The sequence below is a fragment of the Diabrotica undecimpunctata genome, chromosome 10 (assembly GCF_040954645.1).
Source record: "Diabrotica undecimpunctata isolate CICGRU chromosome 10, icDiaUnde3, whole genome shotgun sequence".
Lineage (NCBI taxonomy): Eukaryota > Metazoa > Arthropoda > Insecta > Coleoptera > Chrysomelidae > Diabrotica > Diabrotica undecimpunctata.
The window spans coordinates 39,336,249-39,357,061 of NC_092812.1; the positions used below are offsets into that span (position 1 = coordinate 39,336,249).

The 20,813-nt window shown below is 33.3% G+C and overlaps 1 protein-coding gene across 1 annotated transcript in view; it reads left to right on the plus strand.

The window, feature by feature from the left end:
- The window catches only part of LOC140452233 (plasma membrane calcium-transporting ATPase 2-like), a 417,554-nt gene that overhangs the window by 46,991 nt on the left and 349,750 nt on the right, over positions 1-20,813 (plus strand). Inside the window, exon 2 of the mRNA XM_072546364.1 lies at positions 15,467-15,512. The gene's annotated coding sequence lies outside the window, so the exon portion shown is untranslated. The remainder of the gene's footprint in view (positions 1-15,466; positions 15,513-20,813) is intronic.

Sequence of the window (20,813 nt, forward strand, 5' to 3'; positions counted from 1 at the left end):
CAATCCGTTTATAAGTCATCTTTTGTTTCTGGATATGGGATATATTGTATCTAGTTTCTCTTTTGCTGTTTGAAGGAGGTACTATACAGTTTTATCAAAGTTTTGTAGGCTGTCAAAATATGGTTGACTAAGTGAATTTTCTATTGCTCTGTTGGTAGTAATATACTGAAATTCTATGGATTCAATCTCTTTTGCGATGGGTTCTAGATGGAAAAAGTGGATGAAGTCGTGAGTGCTGGTCTGTATCCTCGCTTGTCCAAGTTTTACTAGGAGGATTCCTGGATTGTCTTTTAGATTTTGAATTTGAACTTGTTGGGCTGCTACTGAGGTACATCTGTAAAGAAGTTTTAGAGTTTGTCCTTGGCTGGTGTTTGATGTTCTTTTTGTGTATCGACGTATCTTGAGTGTCTATTGTTACGGGATTGTTATTTTTTACAATGCGGGAAGAAAATCTCGGAAGAAGTTTGTTTCTTTTTAATGTTTTTCTAGTGTAAACTTTTGTACTGGGTTTATAAGATATTGGTTTTCGTCTTTTTTCATTTGTTCTCTCAATATTTTTCTGTTTGGTTTTTTGTAGCTTTTTGTTTATTTCACTATAGATTTCTTTTGTCTTTAATCTGTGGCTCTGTGTATAGTTATTTATTAGGGTTCTATTAATATCAATGTCAAATGGATCTTGAGGATCAATATGGCCATTGAGAATTTCGATTGGCTTTTGTTTAGTTGATGAATGAATGGAGTTGTCCTAAAATAGCATATAACATATGTTCTTTAATACCCTCTTCCTTTTTTTCTAAGTATTCGTAGGTGTTTCAAAATTGTAGAGTGAAAACGTTCTATCATTCCGTTCGATTGTGGATTATCTAGTGTTGTGTAGTGAATCGAAATTTGGTGTGTATTGACAAATTCCTGAAGAAGGCCGTTGTTGAATTCCGTTCCACTATCTGCGATTATTATGTGTGGAAGTCCATGGTGGGTTATAAAGAGCATGAAGGCATTAACGATATTTATTGCGTTGGATCCTTCTATGGTATATGCTTCGCCATATTTCGAGAATGCATCAATTATTGTAAGGAATTTTTGTCCGTTAGCTTGGAATGTGTCCATATGAACGATTTCTAATGGTTTCGTTGGAGTTGGTGTTACCATAAATTTCGGCTTAATTGGATTTCTGTCATACTTTAGCTTGGTCATACGTTAGCTTGGAACGTATCACAAAGGTTGATAACTTCTTCGATGTCTTTCTTTAGCATAGGCCAGTAGTAGCGTTTTCTTATTTGAGCTTCGGTTTCGTTAATTCCTCTGTGGTTAGTCTTCCCTTGATGGTAGTTCTCTATAATTTCTTTTTGTCTTTCTGTGCTGTTTATATCTTCTAGAAGGCTGTTGCATTTGACAAGATCGTATAAACTGGAACTTCGTCTTTGGTTCGTATATGGTGCTTTATTTGGTTAATAAATGTTAAAGGATCATCTGGATGATGAAATATATCTGCAAACTTCCTACATAGTCGTCTTAGGTGAGATTCTTTTTCTGTATTAAGATGATCGGTTCTAAGGAGAGGATCGACATCTCTTAGATTACTGTCTTCGGTAGGCATGATATCTGACATGTATATATGATATTCTTCGAGATTTATTGGTTGACTTTTGAAGGGATCAGTTAATGCTACTTGGATATATTTATCGGTGTTATTGACTAGCTCGGTCCAGTCAAGTCTTGTCTTGGGATGACGATTGTACCTGATGTTTCTTTTAGTGACAATCTTACTTGGTAATTGTTTGGGGCTCTAGCTGGACTGTATAGAATTGGGCTTTGTTTGTGACATAGTAATTAATAGGAAGAATAGAATGCTCTGTAGTAATAGTGTCTTGGGTAAAATCGAGATTTGCTTTAAGAAGTTTAAGATTATCGAGGACGATAAGACCATTAAATGTCTTGTGAAATTTGAAAAGATAAAATTTTAAGTTAATATCCGAGTTAAATTCGGGAAAAATTGGAATTTCTACACAATAATCTTGTGAATGATTCTGAAAAATTGATGTAACGATAAATGGTTCATATTTAATATTATTTTTGTAGAATTTATTTTCTATATCAGGATTAAGGAAAGAATTAGTGGCTCCTGTATCAATAAAAAGTTTAAGAGGGGTATTTTGAATTTTAATGTAAGGAAGCTTTTTTTTGTCAGCATAGGAATGCAATTCTACTACGTTTCTTCTTTTTCTTCTTGAAACTTTTGAAAATTTACATCTTCTTCCTCATATTCTTGGCTTTCTTGTTCATAGTAAGGGTAATTTGGGTATGTGTCATTGTATATACCTTCATCATAATTGTTTTCCTCTTATTGTTTGATAAGAAAGAGTTATTCTACGGTAAATCGGGGACTGGCTGTTTGTTGAAAGCGGAAGTTTCTTTGAGATTGGGGTCTATTAAAGCCAGTTTGGCGTGTGGATATGCTCATAGGTGTTTGCTTATATGATTGAGATGGAACTGGTTTATGAAAATTGGGTTGATTAGCCCTATAATTTTGTGCATATGAAGTGATTTGTTGATTTTATTGGAATCTAGGGGGTTGAAATGTCCCTCTTGGACTATTGTTAAATGACTGTTATTGCGAAGGCATTTGATTTGGCCTAAAGAATGGCTGTGGCCATTGGAGCTTGGGCGCCTCAGGCTGCCATCGTGTAGGAGCGGGTGTATGAGTTAAATTGTGTCTCTGCGTTTATGAAGTGGCAGATGGTTTGTTAGAAGATGATAAGGAATAGTTATGAGCTTTTTGGAGATATCTAATATTATTTTCTTCCTGAATATATTGGATAGCAAGAGCGAGATTCGGTAGTCTCATGGATCGAATTGTTGATCCTAGCTATTCTCTTAGACCTGCCAAAATTTCTTGTAATTCAATGTGATTTGAAATAGTATTTGAAAGACTTAAAATTTTTTCATGAAATTGATGAGGATTTTCGTTTGGAGCTTGACGAAGATTGACTAAATCTCTAGTTAATGAGTTTTCGTTACGTTGATCTGCAAACTTTTGGACAAGAATTGATTTTATTGACGGCCAGTATTAACAGCCGTATACAGAAATAAATTCTCTGGCTCTTCCTTTAATTTTGTTTATAATTCCTCGGGTAAGCATATGATTTTGAAAACTTTCGTGATTTGTATGATCCCAGAAATGGTTTAGAAGCATGGAAATAACATCAATAAAATTGATGTTATTACCATGAGCAGATGTGACTGTATCGTGTACTGTTCTATATTGGACTATGGTTGTACATTATATGGGGCATCATTCAAAACGAATCTAATACATATCCATAGTATACAAGGCTTTAAAAATTTGTATCGGTTTAATGATGTCATCGCCTAACAAAGCAGTCCTTGCAGAAATACAAGAACCTCCGTTAAATATACTTTATAGACAGTATTTAGCTGAAAAACAAATAATTAAATACAGGGCATTTAATACGAATATGATCAAAAAAAAAACTTTTATTAATGCTTCTGACAACACCTTATCGGAGAATAAAAAACTCCCTTCCCTTGGCAGATAGCTTTATTAATACCAATCATGATGAAATTTTTATATTAAACAGTTCCAAATATCCAATACATTTAAATATTTTAAACGCAAATTAAAATAACCTAATACTCACAATCCCATTAAATTCTTTTGGAAAAATTGTAACTAAAACGTTTACAGATGGGTTAAAATGTGAGGATGGAACAGGTGCAGCATTTTTAGTTTCACACATTAACCATGTCCAAAAATTTAGACTATCAGATATATTCTCTATTTGCAGCGCCGGTTTTTATTTATCTTTAGCTGGTTGTTACCTCTCAGAGTGTAAGGTCCCTTTATCTATTTTCGAGCTGGAAAATTGTACGTTCCCTTAAAAAATGTAATCTGTTATTATTGACCTAGTGTCTTAAGAATTTTAATGTTCATTACTCTAATCATGTAATTTAAGGGTCATCTAATCTCATTATGTGGATAGTTCCAACTAATTTTATAACACTTGAAACAGTCTGAACGTATACATAATTTATAGGTTCAATCAAGAGGAATATTTTACTCTTAGATTTGGTAATTTTCTTCACTTGGCATCACTTTCCGTGCCCCCAACACAATCTGTGAGCTCTTCATGCTTCAGATAGGTCTGGACAGCAAAGTTATGTACAAACAGCGACACAAAAGGAACAGCTCAATTACACTCATTTTAAATATTCTTAACAATTGGAACATGTTTTCTATACGACAAATTTGATTCCTGCTGACTTTCATCTATCTCAAAACCTTAATAAATGTGTAGGCAGAAAAACGTTTAGTTAAATTAAAATTATGCTTTTAATTCGACAATATGTAGTAGATATAAATACCACAGAGCATATTAGGACGGAAGTGGAAAGATGGAAAAAAAGGTGGCGCGAACAGTGTCTACAAAAAATTTAGAAACTGCAACGTGTTTCGCAGAAACATTGAGAAAGCTGGATCAATATCTAATAACCAATCAAATCCAAAGTATGCCGTAAGGGTTATAAGCCATAATCGAAGCTCGAGGAAAAAATGCCCTCAGGGCACTTAGATTGAAGTAAAATTTACAACACGTAAAATTGTGTTGTTAAATATTTGGATTTTGACTTTGTCCACTTCCACATATTTTAGACAAAAATGTATTTTCTTTTAATCAATAAACTTAATATTTTTAGGGTCGTGTTTTTTTGTTATTCAACACTATACATATTTAACAAAATACCATGCAAAAGATGAATTAAGCAGCCGTTATCTACAAATTTCTTGATATATTTTTTTCATTTTCATTATATATTCTTCAAATATTATGAGAAATTACTAACAGTGACTATTTTTTATAAATATTAGAGATCTAATCTAGGATACAAATCGAAGCACAAACTATAACCGTCCGACAATTTATTAGTTTAGTATAAATATGGATTTTAGATGGCAAAGAGTTGCAAACTTCGTTAGATTCCCCATGTCTTCTTTAACATCTTTATCATCGTCTGGTCATGTCTTGCAATTTTTAGAAGGCTCCAGATTAAAGCAGAAATCTGAATTTGTTTCGAAACTATCTTACCGATTTTTCTATCAGATGTCGCTATTGCGTCCATAACGAAGCCATGTTATTGTTGCTTCTAATAAGACAGAGAAAATTATTTTTCACGTTAAAAACGGCTATGAATAACTATTCTGATGAGACTTATTAAGTCGAAATACGTATCAATAGATACATAGACGCTTTGAACGTGAAATCAAATCTTTTCTGTCTTTTTCATTTTATTCGGATCTACTCTGTATGAGTACGAGAAACAAATTCGTTAGGATTTCTGCCTAGATGAATAGACATGTCTTGGAATGCAAATTTTAGATTCCCCATGTCTTCTTTAACATCTTTATCATCGTCTGGTCATGTCTTGCAATTTTTAGAAGGCTCCAGATTAAAGCAGAAATCTGAATTTGTTTCGAAACTATCTTACCGATAATATTATTCATTATGATACTATGCAAACCAAGATTTATTAAACTTAATTTTAGACAGTCTTCGATAAATTTCTTTGACATATTGTCAATTGTCACCTTCTTGGGAATCATTTAAAATGGGAGCATTCCATCCCCCTCGTTCTATCTGTTGCTTTAACTCCAACAAATGGACTGGTTCTGACACTCTTACCATAACCAAATTTTGTTAAGTGTTTTTGTGGAGTCCAGTGTACAGTCTTTTTTTTGTTTTTTTTTAAGAAAAAAAAAATCGGTTGCCTGTAAAGTCGGTTTTACGGGCCAAGATTTTACGTGACAACGTCTTTTTCTCGATAGAATATTTATTGATATGAATATTATTAAATGGCACAATAGGAACAAGGAATTGAATGAAAATAAGAATTGCACAAATTTTAACTATAGAAATATATTTTGTTTACTAAAACATTGTACATGTAAACTTAATCTTAACTAATTTCCAACGTGCCTAATTCTCTAGTGCTGCGCGCGCAGCGGACCGATCATGTTTGAGTGGGAGAGAGACGCAAGGCATTCGCCGGTCCGGCGGGCCTCTCTCTCGTTCGGTGACTCATCGTAACAGACGTGAGCGGGCGTTACACTTTTTCATGAGTGACTCCGAGCCACAACCTAATTTAAGACGTTGTCACGTCAAAATATTTTAACATGTAGCATAGCTCTGAAGATGGCTTTGTAAGCAGAAAGCGCTCAGCTAGGAAATAAATGTTTAGACACTTCAAAAACACTTTTCTTTTCCATTCTTTGATTTGTCATAAGTGTGTATAAAAACATATCAGTCTATTTAAACATTAATTTAGAATGTAAAAAAGTATTTAAACTCTTTTTTAGTTTACTGAGCTTGGTAAAAAAACTATTATGGCTAGCGCAGACGATAGTAACATTAATCTAATTTTTTTTTATTAAGTCCATTTTATTGTCGTACTTCAGCCAATTGGCTTATTGTACATTGTGAATGTTGTAGTGTGTGTGTGTGATTGTGTATTTTTCGTGTTAATAATTAAAGTCAGATTTTATCGTCTTTACAAAAAATTATTGAATCCAAACGATTTTTTTTTAATAAAAATTCTCATCTCGTCCGGATTCGAACTCACGCTGTTTCTATGAGTTTATACGCTCAGGAAGTTGATGCTCTTACCACTGCGCTGCCAAGGCAGTTATTTAAGGAAATTACATTATCCCTTTAGGTAAGTTATTACATGCCATTCTATTTTCAAGTTTGTCTTTCGACCTACGTCAAACGACCTAGTTACGTATTTTATAGAATGTAGGAGAAAATGGCAGCAAATTATGACGTAAACATAAAACACTGTCAAGCCTTTGTGTGGAATTATACAGAAAATACAATAGTTTAAGGCAGCTTGTTATTTAAAAATACTATTTTATTATTTTTTTAATCTGCTAGGTTATAATATTAAAATATAAATCGCTGAATAATTATCAGTATTAACAAGATTTTTTACTCATGTTAAATCCTTTTGTAAACTTACGTTGTAACACAGAGGAGAAGCAAAAAAGAAGACCTAAGGTCTATAGGTTACAGGTAATTCTTTGTTTTTAAAAGATAAAAAATATCTTTGCAGTAGTCATTACTCTCTGAATGCGCAGAGTAATAATTATTATAAAGACACGTCCACACTGGAGCAACATTTTCCAACATAATACGATAAAAACTTGTTGCAACATAAAATGTTTATATTTGTTGGAATATGTTGTGTTGCGTTGCATAAAGTTGGTGTTGCGATTCAACACAAGTTGTAGTATGTTGCATAAATCCGTTTTGAGCGGTAAATATCAAAGAATAATATGAAACAAAGTGAAACATTTGTCAACATTGCTTCGATGTGGACGGATTGTTGCGAGTTCGTTGAGACCTGTTGCAAATTGAGTGCATAGACAATAGACAGACCGCCGCATCTCAGTGTTCTGTTTATTACTTTATTATAAAAAGTGCCTGTGTATTTAGGTTTTAGTAATGGCGTTTAGGTATACTTCGGAGAATTGTTTAAATTTAATTGACAATTACAGACAAAATCCATGTATTTGGAATCCTAAAAATGTTAAATATAAATGCAGAGAATCGAAAAATGATGCATGGAATGCAGTTTGTTCAGATGTAGGATGCTTATCTCAGGAAGAGGCAAAAAGAAAAGTCCGTAACTTGTTGGCTCAGTTTTATAGAGAGCAAAAAAAAATATCGAAACATAAAAAAATCTGGAGCAAAAAAATCACTTTCATTCCAAGTGGTATGCCTACGATGCATTAGTATTTCTTCGAGACAAAAACAAAGTCCGCCCATGCAAGGAAAGTGAAGCTGAGAACGTGGTAAGTAAACACACAATGTTTTTAGATATTAACTTTTCTATTATTAATTATTCAAACAAATAAATAGGCAATTTCAATTTATACATGAATTATAATTCAACAATTATTCTGCCACTGCACCATCCCCAAAGGTGTAACGAAAAAATCTGCAAACTCTTGCCTAATATCTTTTGCTTCAGTTGATGCATTTCGTGCAACTTTCTTGTATGAAGTAAACGTATTACTCTGAGTTTCTCTTCTTCACAATCCTTCTAAAACACGTCCTGTATCTTTATCTTCACCGTCATATGTACCTGGGGGATTGTAGGAATTTTTAGATCTTGAACTATTTCTTAAAAAATTATGCAAGTAAATGCAGGCCATTATGCAGTTTCTGGTTCTAACAGTAATGGTTTTCTAAATCTTCTAAAAATCGAAGATAAACATTCCAAAAACATTTTCTGATATTCTTCTCGCTCTACTGAGATGGTAATTAAATATCCTTTTGGGAGACTCTTTGTCCTGAGCCCCAGGGTAGGGTTCCAGTAAATTTGGTGATAATGGGAAGGCATCATCCCCTAAAAATACGTGAGGGACTAATTTCTCACGTCCTGGTAAAGAGCTATATTCTGGAAGGTTGAGTATGCAGCGAGTTAATAGTTTTTTGAACAATGTATCTTCGAAAACTCCTCCATCAGATATTCTCCCTTGGGAGCATACATGAAAATACAAAAATCGGTAATTAGCATCCATTACTCCGAACAGAATGTAATTGAAGAACTCACTTCCACTGTTTTTTGGTGCTTGTATTGCAATATGCTTGCCATCTATGACGCCTACACATTTTGGAAAATTTCAGTAAATTTGGTGATAATGGGAAGGCATCATCCCCTAAAAATACGTGAGGGACTAATTTCTCACGTCCTGGTAAAGAGCTATATTCTGGAAGGTTGAGTATGCAGCGAGTTAATAGTTTTTTGAACAATGTATCTTCGAAAACTCCTCCATCAGATATTCTCCCTTGGGAGCATACATGAAAATACAAAAATCGGTAATTAGCATCCATTACGCCGAACAGAATGTAATTGAAGAACTCACTTCCACTGTTTTTTGGTGCTTGTATTGCAATATATTTGCCATCCATGACGCCTACACATTTTGGAAAATTCCAAAGAACACTAAAACCATTAGTAATTGTTTCCCATTCTTGAGCAGTTTTAGGCATCTGAAATACAAAAATATCCATCACTTATGCTAAAAATGTAGATCACTGTAATATTAAGTGTTTTCCTACTTTGTAGTGTTTACATTTTATACAATCTATTTTTCTTTTCAGGATGACCTTAATGACTCTTCCTCCGAAACTGATTTAGATGATTCACAAGTAACAGATTGTGATGAAGGTGTAAATGAGACCCAAGAATTTCAAGATGCAGAAAATGGCAACCAAGGCATGAAAGACTTGTCTAACGATGGTTCTCAAAAGCCATCAACATCTAACGCTGTTTGTGAGGAGCCTTCGGCATCTAACAAAGCCTCTCAAGATCCTCGTAAGGAAACCGTGGAAAATCCGAACAGCACAATTCTTGATGAATTTAAACACCCTAATAAAACTAGACGTGTCACACAAACACTTACAAGAAAAATCGATGATAACGCTCGAAAAGAAGAGGCGTTTAAAATAATTAAAGACATATAAAATAAACGACAGCGAGACCAATTCGATGTATTTGGAGAACATATGGCGTGTAAAATTAGGGATTTGAATACCACCTGCGCACAAAATATTGTAGAGCATCTTATAAATAATATTTTGCCGATGCAAGTATGGGTAAATATGATTATGGAATGCCACAATCAACTAACACATATCAGTCAATTTTATCAGTGCAACCTTTTATGAGACCACAATCACATTCATCGTATTACAGCACACCAGCTACATCACCAGCGGAGATATACATACCAAACTCTTCAGACTCCTCTACTGCTTTTGGTTCTTCAAACATTATCGCAGAGGCATTTCAATTAAATAACATGTAAAACTTCTGAATTTATCAATAAAAAAGTACAATAAAGTTTACTTGCCTTAACTTGGTCTTTAATTGCGTTTACTAGCGCAGCACATACTGCTGGTACTATCTTTGAGATAGCTTGTTTCGAAATCTTAAATACATCAAGCTGCTGTAGGAATCTCCAGTTGCCAGAAAGCGCAATGTTACAGCTAATCGTTCTTGTGGAGGTATAGCCTTTCTACAGTTAGTATCTGCTTTTCTTATCACTGGTGCAATTTTTTGAAGCAACAATTCCATATCTGAACTACTCATACGCAAAAAATTTTTGAATCACCCATCGGTTCGAAGTTCTAATAAAACGTCATCTTTCTTTAAATCCGATAATAATTCCTTTCCACCATATTCTTCTCTTTTATTCAAACTTGGATGGACCCAACATTTACGCTTCCGTTTTCGTAAATCACCACACAAAATTAGAAAGCACGCGGTAGCACGGATTCACAGATGATGATCTCAAGACAGTTCTCACCAAAAAAAATTTCGACAGTGTTAAGCTATTTAAAAGACATCAAGTTATTCAATTTTATTTAATGTAATATTTCATGTATTTGTTATATCCACTAATAACCCTGCGCGGTTGATGTGGTTTTGTGTTTAAATAAAAAAAATAGATTAACTATAATAAATATTTCCGATTATTTTAGATATTGATATTGCACTCCAGATTTTGGTTTTTACTTTTTTCTTTCTAGTTTTACCTACTTTACTTTTTATGCGTTTATTTTTGCTACTCGTAGCATACTTTTGATTTTATTAGTATCCTCTCTATTATAGTTTTCATCGTGTCACAACAGATCTCATACAAATACAAATGTTATATATTCTCACTTTCTGAAGCGTTCTGATACAGTACATGAATGATATAAAACGTTTTTACAATCTTTTGCAGGATTGTGTCCATGAAGAGGTCGATTCCTAGATTTTTAAAATGTTTTATAATCTCTTTCTACGTCTGCCGAGCATACTGACTCGTTTTTATGAATTCTGTATGCCATCTATATACATCTTTCTGATCTGCAGAACAGACTATTCTGACTTATTTTTTATTCGTTTTGTATTCCAATGATATGAGTCTATGGTTGCGCTATAACTCTATAAGTTCTGCAGTTCGTTACATCTGTTCCATGCATTGAATTTATTAAGATGTAATCAATCTGACTGTGCTGCTGATAAGCTTTTTAGTCGTAATCTATTATCACTACTAATGTTGTGTAGGCTATGCTTTTCTATAGTGGGCATAAAAACTCGATCTGGTCCTATTATTGCATTTATGTCACCTAATACAATCTTAGTGTCATTTCTGGGACATCTTCTGTAGGCTTGCTCTAGGTCTTCGAAGAACTGTTTTTTTTATTTCCTCTTGTTTGTCATCAGTTGGGGCATGTGCATTGATCAAACTGTAATTAAAGAATTTCCTTTTTTTCCCTTTTAAGCACAAATGCACATTCTTAGATTGTAGATTTTAAAGTCAATAGTGAGGCCTTTTGTTCTTTGTGTTGGCTTTCATTGCAACTATAATATATGGAATGGGTTCTCTTATCAAGAGTACTAGTTCTCGTTCACCGCATTTCCTGCAGTGCTGAAATATCTACTTTGTACGTGCTTACCATGTCTAGTAAAGATGTATGTGCTGGGCCAGTTCGGTACAGGTTTCGGGTATTCCATGTTTCTAATCTCAATTCGATTTTTCGTTTGCAGAGTCGTCGTCATGAGATCCGTCCAGCTAATAGTTCCGGAGGTTCCGTAACCTATGAATTTTTAAAAGGAAGATGTTGTCGGCCTCTAGCCCAACCCTCAACCTGGAGGACCAGATACTCTTCTGTCAGGGTTTCCATACCCTTTTTCTTATCATATCGACCGTCTAATAAGTAAAACTGGTGAGAAGGATATTAAGTTTTTTGATCAAAAAATAAAACGATTCTAGTATCTCGTCAAACTCGATTGCATTCCTGATAAAGCTAATAAACATTAGCGAAATATCGAGATATTTGACTAGATAATAGAATCGTTTTATTTTTTGACCGAAAAACCTGATATCCCATAACTAAAAACGATATTTAATAGTGTCGGTATTAAATATCGTTTCTATATTGTGTTTTCTTAGCACTCTCCCTATTTTCTCTGTTGATCCCTTTACATATGGTAAAATGGATTTGCAATCGGGTTTTCATCTTCTGTTGGATCCTTAATTCTTTCTTGAGCATTAAGAACGTTTTTAATGGTATATGTTGAAAAGCCGTTTTTTCTTAGCGCCGTTTTCTTTCACATTATGCATTTTTTATTTTTATGTTCTTCATCTGTCAGTCTTTTGGATCATGTCATCAGGGTTTTAATGACTGAATGTAATTGTGCAGGATGGTGATGTGAATCGGCATGTAGATGTCAGTCGTTATGTGTGGGTTTTCGGTACACTGTGTGTACTATGTGTCCGTCTTCCTTCTTTATTATTAACACATGTAAAAATGGTAGTTGTTCGTTTTCTTTCAGATGCATAGGAAACTGCTTTTTATGGTGTATATTATTGATGTGTTCTAAAAATTCCTCTGTCCAGATTATAGAAGTATCATCCACGTACCTAAGCCAAAGTGTGGGTTGATGTTCGGCTGTTCCTATTGCTCGCTGTTCTATTTCTTGGATAAACAGGTTTGCTATTACCGGTGACAGTGGTGAACCCATCGGTACTCCTTCAACTTGTTTATATCTTTGCTCCTTAGAGATGAAATATGTGTTATTTAAGCAGAGCTTTGTTATATTGAGAATATCCTCTGGTATTGGATACTTTCTGCTTATAATTTATAATGATTCATCTATAGAAACATTCGTAAAAAGTGAAACCATACCGAAGCTGACTAACAAATGTCCCGGCTCAAGAGTCACATCTTTTCCACGTTCGATGATAATTCAAGCCACTTCACATCAAAAATATAGTTAGAAAACGAGGGAGTATACGAGATTCCATGTGGGGACTGTGAAAAATCGTACATCGGATAGACCAACCGAAGAATCAATGTTAGACGAGAACATCGAAATGCCATCGAAAGGAGAGATAAAACGTCGTCACTTGCCCAACATATCTCAAACACAGGACATACAATAAACCTGAACCAAACTACGATGTTAGATAATATTGAAATTAAAAGAAAACACGAAATCAGAGAATCCATAAAAATAGAACAAAAACCCAGTTTAAACCAAAGATATGATGCTCAAAGGCTTCCAACAACATGGAAAACGGTATTAAAGAAAAGTCTTAAATACATCAGACCACAAGACCGACTAGTAGCACCCCGCCTATCTACACATGGACAGGACCAATCACAAGAAGCCTTGCGGCTATAAAAAGTAAACGCAGTGACACAGTATATTGCTTAAAAAGAATATACTGTATCTTAAGCTTCTTTACATATTATACCATTAACTGCTACATGTCTTTTTGAGGTAACACATTTATATTGACTTTTCTATGGATGTTTGGTTTTTCATATTGTGCTTTTTAGATGAACTGATGATGCTTTCGGATTAGAGAGCGAAACGTTTTCAAATAAATAGATGAATTAGCCAACTTCTTTGTCTTTTTTCTCCACCTTTTGACCGAAAAACCCACCACTCTTCGAGTGATCCTTAATTTATATATATATATATATATATATATATATATATATATATATATATATATATATAAGTGTTTTGGATGGGTTGGAGTCAATAAAAGGGCTATTGGTTAACTGTTTTTTTATTCTCGAGCTTTCAATTGTGTTTACAATTATTATCAAGAGCTAAAAAAGACAAAATACTTACAAGGTTGAACTAAAAAGAAAAAACAATTTTTGTTAACTTACCAAATAAAAATTAGTTTAGTAAGTAAAAATTACTGCTTACATCTTCAAAATATTTAATACAAAAATGCTTTAATCTAATAAATGTTTCTCCGAAAATTTTTATAATTTTGAAAACATTTTTTTAATACAAAAATAATTGAATTTATAAATAAGTTCAAATAGCAACCAATTACAAATAGCCTCAATGTCATAAATGCCAACATAAAATTTTTATTTTTGACAATTATATTGCCAAAAGTAAAATTTCGTTTAAACATTCTTTTTTGTTTAGTAACAAAAAGAAGAAGATTTATTCACCGTTGACAGATGTCTGAAAGAATGTAACAGATATATGGAGAATTAAATATGACATTTTACAAGTTTTATATACAAATCATAAAGAAAGAATATAATTAAAAATTTTGCTTAAATTTTGAATTTCTGATCTTTTGTTTAAACTATTATCACTTTTGCTAATACAAACCATTTCCAAAAAAGTCCTTTTAAATTTATTACTTTCACTACATAAAATTTTAATGTTATCAAAATCCATAATATGGTCTTTATCGATTACATGTTCTGCCAAAGCACAAGATGGTTTTTTAATTCTGCAATCACTTTTGTGAGAAATAATGCGATTTGAAAGATTTCTTCCGGTCTCACCAACATATTCAGCCTCACACTGAGTACAACTAATGCTGTATACTAAATTCGTTTTTTCAAATTTGTCTATAGGATATTTAGTTTTAGAATATAAAGATGAAATAGTTTTGATGTTCTTTGTTGCTATTTTTATATTGTCAATAACCTTTAGTGTTTGTATTAATTTAGGTGTTAATGATGGTATAAAAGGTAGTGAATGATAATAGATGTTCTGATTGTTAGATACAATGTTTTGAGATTGAGCAAAAAATGGTGTTAAATTATTTATATTACCAATATTAGAAAAAAACATCCTATGTAGCATATCTGGAGGATAAGAGTTTTCAATTAGAATATTTTTTAATAATTGAAGATCTTCTTGTAGATAATCTGGATGAGAAAGTTTTAAAACACGTTCCTTTAATCCTGTTATAAGGTTCATTTTCATCTTATTTGGATGGTGAGAGTAATAGCTTATAAATCTATTACTACATATGGGTTTTCTGAACCATCTGGTTTTCAACATATTGGCTGTATTTCTTACAATTCTCATGTCAAGGAATGGTAGAGAATTATCTACCTCTTCCTCAACTGTAAATTGTATATGTTGATTATGACTGTTGAAAATGTTGACTGTTTCATGAATTTTGTGTTTAGGAAGTGCCAAAACTAAATCATCTACATATCTCTTAATAAAAGGAATGAAAAAAGTTCAATTACTGATACAATCACTGATAACATCATCCATGACATAGCTACTTAGAATGGGTGAAAGACTAGATCCCATAGGACTACCAAAAATTTGTTTATAAAATACACCATTAAATATAAAAATATTAGAATCATATGAAGGATGAAGGCTAAAGGATGAGCACCATATACGACCTTGCCCGACAGTATGATCAAATAGAAATGTATAATTTTTAAGAAGTATAATAATTAAAAAGCAAAAAAATATTTTACACAAATACAAATATTTAAAACAATAATTAAATTAAAAAGAGATGTTGAGACACATATTCTGTTCATACTTTAATATTGTGCTGTAAAGGTTTACTCTCATGCTAATTGTCTGTTTTCTGTTTCAGTTTTAAAATGCTATATCTTTAACTTCTATGGAGCATCAGTTTATTGGTAAGTTACTAAAAATAGCTTTATATTAAACTTAAATACAAGCTCTCCGTAATACGCTTTCGTTTAAACTTAAACTGCTTTATTTTGAGTTTACGATGATTATTTCTTGATCTAAATTATTTCGGATAAAGCATTTGGCATTTTCATTCATTTTTAAAATTATTCATCATACCTACCGAAATTATTCATCATTATGTGCAACGTAAAAAGTTCTCAGTCTAAGTTCTAGATGGAACTAATAAAAATGAAATTAGTGACTTTTGTTATAATATGTGTATAGTAAATCGAATAACGCTATTATTATATACAGCAAGTAAAATCATTACTCGGATAAGAGTAGTGAGAATGAAGATGACCGAGACAGTGTGTAGTTTCACAAAACTTAAGATAATTATAATATCAGGGTTCTCTTATACATAGCAGAAACTTCGAAGACAACAAAGTCCATATATAAACAGTTCAGATATTTATAAACAAATGACTTCGATATACTCTACTATCAGAATTAACTAAATAAATCGTTGTTTATTTTTGCTCCCATTAAAAATCTTATTTCTTGGCGAAATTTAAATAACTCAACAACGTAAAATATTTTGGTGCGGGCTGATGATAATTGTTTGCTAGCAGAAACTGTATTTTTCTTAAAATTGTACTTAATATACTATCATAAATAACTGGTATATCTTATTAATTGCAAAATCCAGAATAGAGACATTGATCATGGTGTTAGAGCATAAAAGCGTTAAATTTGTAAATACAATTCAACAAATAATTTAAAAAGAACCCGATTGAAAATTGTCCTGGTCGAATCCACCTATCCACGCATGAGTAAAAAATAACACCCCGAGAGCAACTAAACATTTTACCAGAAAACCAATTATTAATTCACATAGGCAGTTACTTTTTCTAATAAACAGCAAAGTATTTTGCTGTAATAAACTGTCCATTTTAAGGCTACCTAATTCATCTTGCAGTAACTGTAAATTAATAGAACAGTATATTTTTTTCTTGGATTTCGAAAAACCGTGTTATGTACTGTTCAGCAAGTCTATCGTTGAAAATTTCATTTACATATGAAGGGTAAGGGGAAAAATAAACAATGTCTTTTTTATAAAAATTTTAGGCAATCAAATTATTATGTTGACAATATCCGGTCCCAAACGCGTGCTAAATTGTACGCGTTAATTACGCGGTAATGGTAAACAACCGACGTAGTCCAACTAGTTGCCTAGCAACGACGATTAACCGGGCGTGACAATCTTCCTTGTTTGGTTCTTTTTGCGGCAGTTTATGTCGAGATGAGTTCGAGTGATGAGTATTTGTGATATGATATGTTAAAAAAATCCAAGAAACGAAAGAAAATTGGCCGAACTGCAGATATACCTAATGAAAAAGTTGAGGTTGCAAGTTCACGAGTTAGGAGATAATTGAAAGTGTCAAAGAATGAAGTGATTTGAAAACACTACTGCTAAAGAGAGAGGCAAAACATACTTAACGCATTCAATTAATTAGGATCAATATATGCTCAAAACATTTATTTAGTTGGCTTGATTGTTGTATTGCCAGTTGTAAGACGAAGGTCACGACAAATCGATGGAGAACATCATGATACCCACCTATCGCTACAGAGCACGAGTGAAGAGGGAAAACATAATAGAAGAAATATCTGTTTGCAGTAGTGCCCTTACTGCAATGCATGGTATGACAAGATCTAAGTTGGTCCATATTCAAAACACACTGAAAACACTATAGCATTCTCGACTCCAAAAAAAGTGTATTTAAGTTAACAGTTGTAGCAAGTGTGATGAGTTTAATGCAAAGATCAAGACTCTTCATTCTGTTGACGATGCAGCACAGATAAAAGCTCTATATATGGAAAATAAATTGCACAAAACTTTGCCCAACTTTCTATGATAGAAAACGAGCTGCCCGAATAAAAGCTAGGAGAACTTTTGAATATGAATTAATCCTCATGGATTACCTGAAAAAGATTTCGATGTCCAATATCAGCACTAACGATGTTTATTATAGGAAACAACTTTCTATGTTTTCGTTCAACATTCACATACTGTCTTCAGGAAAATTCTGTTTTTTACATATCCTGAATATGTGTCAAGGAAAGGATCCAATGAGGTATCATCGTTTTTATTCTTCTTTATATTTAATAAACTACCAACAGAAGTCCGTCATCTACACATCTTCTGGGACTCAGCTGGCGGACAAAATAAAAATTTCACGGTTGTTCGGCTAATTCATTACATTGTCCGCGATATAAAGCATCTAATTACTATTTAAGTCACATTCCTCATCAGAGGACATTCGTATCTAGAATGTGATAAAAACATGGGCTTGATAAATTTGAAGACTAGGATAGAACTACCCGTAGATTGGACAAATGTGTTGCAAGGATGGGCAACAGGTATGCAAATGGACAAAGTTGCAAGAAAAAATCTGGAACCGTTCAAAGTTATAGACGTGGACCAGAAATTAACGAAACAGTGGACTACTTTTCTGCAAGAAAAATTTATTCGTAAGTGTCCAATAGCTCTGCAGCAAGTAAGAGAACTTCGAGTGATAAAATAAAAACGCGGATTGGTTTTTTACCGAACCACTATTAATGGCATTTGGGAAAGCAAGAAAATAACAAGTAGATCAATAAAATCTGTTGTTCCTGAAAAATATGGCGAATTTGAGCTACCAACTCAAGTGTAGCATGGGGCCATTACCAATTTCTCAAGCTAACGAGCTATAATGAGTTACAAGTGTTAAAACGATTGTGTCTTCCAAATGCTAAATAATTTGCTATGCAAATGAAAAATCTCTATGCAAGTTTATGTCAAAAATGGACATCGTTGGTTTTTAACAAGTAATTTCTGACGTTAACGTGTTTTTATTTTTTATTAACTAAAATCTAATAATCTTAAGTTCAGCAAAATAGTAATAAACTACTTAAAAAATATTGGCATGTAGTTTTATTTATTTCTAAGATCATAACAAGCGGCTTGGTAACGTTAATTAACTTTTCTCTATATTCTTGTTTTGCTCTATATTTGTTTTGTCCCTATATTTTGAATTTTATCCACCCTTTTTATATACCCCCAGATATTTTACTTTAATGGTTTCTTTTATCCGCGCATTCTCCAGAAATAAATCTTCGATTTTGTTTTCTCCACCATCAGATATTCGCATTTCCCTAAGTTCATTATCAGTCCGAATTCTTATATGTTCTTTGTAGTTTTCTAACCATATAACTTGACTACCATATCCTCTGCTACCATAAGTATCAAACCGGTCCATTCTTTCAGCTGTTTCGTGTAAATCATCTTCTATAAGGTTTCTCAATCTCTTTAATATTTCAAATAATTTTGTGGAGCCATATTTAATAAGCTTTTTTCAGGACCTGGTGCTTACGTGGTGCGTAAACTTGAATGTTCTTACTTGTATTTCTTTTCTCATGATTTGCTTTTCCTTCTAGTCACCTCTATATTTACCTGTTTATTATTTATATACACTCCTGGTCAAAAAATCCGGACACTTGCATTTTGTATGTTTTTTTTTTAATTCTGTAGGTATTAAGTACTTTAAATGGGGAGGAAGTAAGCAATAATAGAAATCGGTAATTTAAAATAAAAAAAGTAATAATACGAAAAATAAGTTACCTAGAAGAAGGTAATAAGTAACGCAAAAAAATTAACATTGTTACAAAAATTAAACAAAAGAAAAAATAAATTTTTATTTGCCAACAGTATGCTGTTCTTTAGATTTAGTATCGGGTATTGCCTCCCCTACATCTGCGGAGGATTTCAATACGCCTAGGCATACTTGCAATAAGTTGCTGAATATATACTTGCGGCAAATGTTTCCAGTCTTCATCCAACACTCTTTTCAGCTCTTGAATCGTTCCTGGCAATGGTTGCCTCTTTTTAATCTTTTTCACCAAATTGTCCCATAAATATTCTAATGGATTCATGTACATGCTGGCCAATTTAAAACGGGAATTCGGACAGTATTTAGGTAGTCCATGACAATTTGTGTAGTATGTGGACACGCATTATCCTGGACAAAAGGGGTATAGGGGATAACATTTTCCTCCAGACACTATCGTGTGTATATATCTGCTGTTAGTGTTCCATGTTCGATGAAAATTAATTCCGTGCGACCGTTAAAAGAAATATCCGCCCATACCATAACATATTTTCCACCAAACAGCATTCTGGGTGAAACACAGCAAGGTGAAAATCGTTTTCCGAGTGTCCTCCATACACGTTGTCGTCCGCCTGGAGATCGTAAGCAAAAACGAGATTCGTCCAAAAACATTACAAAACATTATTGCGGAACAGATGAGCTGCTGTTAATTTAGGGCATGCTACTAGCTTATGAGAACGAAAACCACTTGCATCACGCTGATCTCCGTACAGCATCTTGATATAAAAGTAAGAATGCTGCGATGCTACGTCTTCTCTGTCCTTTTTTATGGTGTTGAATCGTGGATCTCCAACGAAGATATGTTCAGCAAACTGGAAGCATTTGAGATGTGGCTATATCGGAGAATGCTTAAGATCCCGTAGACTGACTGAGTCACTAATGAGGAGGTCCTCAGAAGAATAAATAAGAACCGAGAGGTACTGACCACCATCAAATCTCGAAAGTTACAGTTCTTTAGACATATTATGTGAAATGAATACAGATATGCTCTCCTTCAAGCCATCCTGCAAGGAAAAATATTTGGAAAACGAGGTCCAGGAAGAAGAAGAACATCTTGGTTAAAGAACCTCAGAATCTGGTTCAATACAACATCTGTGCAGATAAGATAAAGATTGCCATGATGATCGCCAACAACATCAAGAAGAAGAACTTTTGCATTATTTTTGGGAGTCATACTAACCCAATTTAAAAACACCAGTAAATTGTGATCTCTGAGTGTATCAGAATAAACCTCCAACGTATCGTAAATGCAATAACAATTGCAAAAATGCAAATTGCAATGTCAAAATGTTGGTTCTATGGCGACGCGATCATTTAAAAACATTTAAGAAACATTTTTATTCTTACCAATGAACGTATTTTTATTATTAATGTATAATTCGTGCCCATTAAAACTTCTATCATCATCATCATTTGGCTTCACAACCCTGTGTGGGTCCTAGCCTCCCCAAGAATTTTTTTCCACTCGTCCCTATCCATCGCCTTCCTCCGCCAAGCACGTATTTCCATATTTCTCATATCTTGATCTATGTTATCTAGGAACCTTGTTCTGGGTCTTCCTTTTCTTCTTTGACCAATAGGTCTATCAAGGAGCGT